The sequence below is a fragment of the Stigmatopora nigra genome, unplaced genomic scaffold, assembly GCF_051989575.1.
Source record: "Stigmatopora nigra isolate UIUO_SnigA unplaced genomic scaffold, RoL_Snig_1.1 HiC_scaffold_31, whole genome shotgun sequence".
Classification (NCBI taxonomy): domain Eukaryota; kingdom Metazoa; phylum Chordata; class Actinopteri; order Syngnathiformes; family Syngnathidae; genus Stigmatopora; species Stigmatopora nigra.
Genome location: NW_027551610.1, coordinates 797652 through 801223, shown reverse-complemented (window position 1 = coordinate 801223; position 3572 = coordinate 797652).

Genomic DNA, 3572 nt, shown 5'->3' with positions numbered 1-3572 from the left:
CCGACTGGGCTTGGTTCTACTACAACCAACATGCAAAATAAAGTGCCCAAATGGAGGTCATTTATTCGGGCATAGAAGAACTTCTGAACATCCCTAGATGATAATTTTTATACAGAATAGTCAAAAATACAACCCCATTCCTATTGGACACACGTTAAGGGGGTATACACAAACCAGCACCGACTGGGCCTGGTTCTAATACAACCACTATTTTTGTCGCAAAATGCATGTTTTTGACACTATTTCTGGTGGGAAATAGTCTCAGAACATCCCTGGATCTTTATTCTTACAGAGAATAGTGAAAATACATCAAACCCACACAATCGACACTAATTGTGGGTAAAGCACCAACCAGAACCGACTGGGCCTGGAACTGTCCTGGATCTTTATTTTTAGACAGAATAGTGAAAATACATCTACCCACACAATGGATACTATATCTGGGTAAAAGCACCAACCAGAACCGACTGGGCCTGGTTCTTAAAAACCACCACTTGTAAATAAAGTGCCCAAATTGAGGTCATTGATTCGGGCGTAACAAAACTTCTGAACATCCCTAGATGATTATTTTTATACAGAATAATCAAAAATACATCCTTATCATCATTGGACACAATTTCAGGGTAAAAACACCAACCAGAATCGCCTGGGCCTGGTTCTAATACAACCACTATTTTAATCGCAAAATGCCTGTTTTGGACACTTTTTATGGTGGGAAATAGCTCCAGAATCACCTAGAATGATGCCAATGAAAGACTTACATGGATAGGACGATTTTACACTATATACACAGGAACTATGTGTCTCTGACAGTTTGTTTGGCAGCAGGGGAACTTTTCAGTTTTTATTGCCTTAATGTACTTTTCATACCCTGAAAATCACGTTTTGGCCAAGTATGATTGTTTTCATTGTAACTTAATTTTTAGCAATGAGAATAATGCCAAATGGATAACTTACTTGAATTGGACGATTTTACACTATATACACAGTAACTATGTGTCTCTGACAGTTTTTTTGGCAGCAGGGGAATATGTAAGATTAGACAAAGTATCTTTGCAAATGCTTGTTCATATTGTATAAGTTTTTGTGAGTATAACAGCATTGTAGTCATCCTTACGGCTGACATAGCAGCATAAACACCCAACTGTCTGACTGAATAAACAATCTTAGTCTTGTGATTGGGGTGACATGTCAGCACAAATATTCAACTGTCTGACACACACAGCCCCGCTGGGTGGCCACTCCGTCAAGAGCAGGGCAGCCCTGGAAAATCACCTGGGCCATAGCGGCTACCCAGCCTGACTGATGCGCCGACACAGGCCCGGAACCTGCCTTCAATGGTCTTCAAATGCAGGGCGTTCCTTGCCGCTCCCACTCAAGGGAACTGAGCCATTAGGATTTTGGATGAGACTGACCAGTATTTGTGTTTGAGGGACACATCCGAGCCACACACTGCATCATGGTCGTGAGCTCCGTCAATAATGTGCCCAAATGGAGGTCATTGATTCGGGAATAACAGAACTTCTGAAGATCCCTAGATGATTATTTTTATACATAATAATCAAAAATACATCCCCATCGTCAATGGATACAATTTTTCGGGTAAATTCACCAACCAGAACAGACTGGGCCTGGTTCTAATACAACCACTATTTTAATCGCAGAATGCCTGTTTTGGACACTGTTTATGGTGGGAAAATAGCTCCAGAACCATCCTGGATCATTATTTTTACACAGAATAGTGAAAATACATCCATCTACACATTCAACACTAATTATGGGTAGAAGCACCAACCAGAACCGACTGGGCCTGGTTCTAATACGACCTCTTTTTTAATCGCAAAATGCCTGTTTTGGACAATGTTTATGGTGGGAAACATTATTTTTATAGAAAATAGTGAAACTACATCCACCCACTCAATCAACACAAATTCTGGGTAAATACACCAACCAGAACCGATTGGGCCTTGTTCTAATACAACCACTATTTTTATCGCAAAATGTTTTGGACACTATTGACGGTGTGAAATATTCCCAGAACATCCCTGCATCTTTAATTTTACACATAATAGTGAAAATGCATCCATCCACACAATTGACACTAAATCTGGGTAAAAGCGGCAACCAGAACCGACTGGGCCCGGTTCTAATTCAACCACCGTGCAAAATAAAGATCCATTGGAGGTTTTGGATTCTTGTGTAAAAAAAGCCCCAAAACATCCCTACATGATTATTTTTAAACAGAATAGTAAAATATACATCCCCATCCTCTTTGGACACAAGTTTCGGATATAAACAGCAACCAGAACCGAGACTAACCAGTTATAATTTAACTATCCATCGTTCCTGCCTGCCTAAAATCTGCCACCATCATTCCTGTCCCCAAAAAGGCCAACCATCTGCAGCTTGAACGATTACAGGCCTGTTGCTCTCACGCCTGTGATCATGAAGTGCTTTGAAAAGTTGGTGGCCCGACACATCAGAAGGACAATCCCCCCCTCAGTTGACCCTCACCAGTTTGCTTATAGAGAAAACAGGTCCACTGAGGATGCTATCGCTGTGGCTCTTCACACAGCACTGAGCCACCTGGAGCACCGGGGGAACTATGTGACGATGCTTTTCATAGACTATAGCTCAGCCTTTAACACCATCAAGCCGGACATCCTGAAGGACAAACTCTACCACCTTGGACTATCCTCTTCAATCTGCTGCTGGGTAAAGAACTTCTTGACTGGTCGACCACAAACTGTCAGAATGGGTCCACACCTCTCTTCCGCCATTACACTGAACACTGGCTCACCACAAGGCTGTGTACTGAGTCCTGTCCTGTACTCCTTGTACACATACGACTGCACACCAGCCCACCAGTCAAACTCTATCATCAAATTCGCCGATGACACCACTGTGATCGGACTCATCTCAGGCGGGGATGAGTCAGCTTACAGAGACGAGGTCGACAAACTGTCTTCTTGGTGCTCGGCGAACAATCTTACACTAAATACCGCAAAGACTAAAGAAATAATCCTGGACTTTCGCAAGCGCAGCACAGACCTGGCCCCACTCCTCATTAACGGAGTATGTGTAGACAGGGTCCAATCCTTCAAATTTCTGGGAGTCCACGTCACGGATAGGCTCTCCTGGTCCACAAACACCACAGTGTTAGTAAAGAAGGCCCAGAAACGACTCCACTTTCTCAGGGTACTGAGAAGGGACACATTGGACACCAAGCTTCTGGCAACCTTCTACAGAGCCACTGTGGAGAGCATCCTGACTTACGGCATTACAGTGTGGTATACCGGAAGCACGGCAGCAGACAAAAAAGCCATACAGAGGGTGATAAACACTGCCCAGAAGATCGTCGGCTGCTCTCTGCCATCACTAGAAGACATTGCCAACCCCCGATACCTTAGAAGAGCCGGGTCCATTGTTGGAGACCCATACCACCCTGGACACGGCCTGTTCCAGTTGCTTCCATCTGGCAGACGCTACAGGTCCTACAAAGCACGGACAAACTGGCTCAAGGACAGCTTTTTCCCAACAGCCATCAGGTCTCTGAACCTGCAGCAACACGT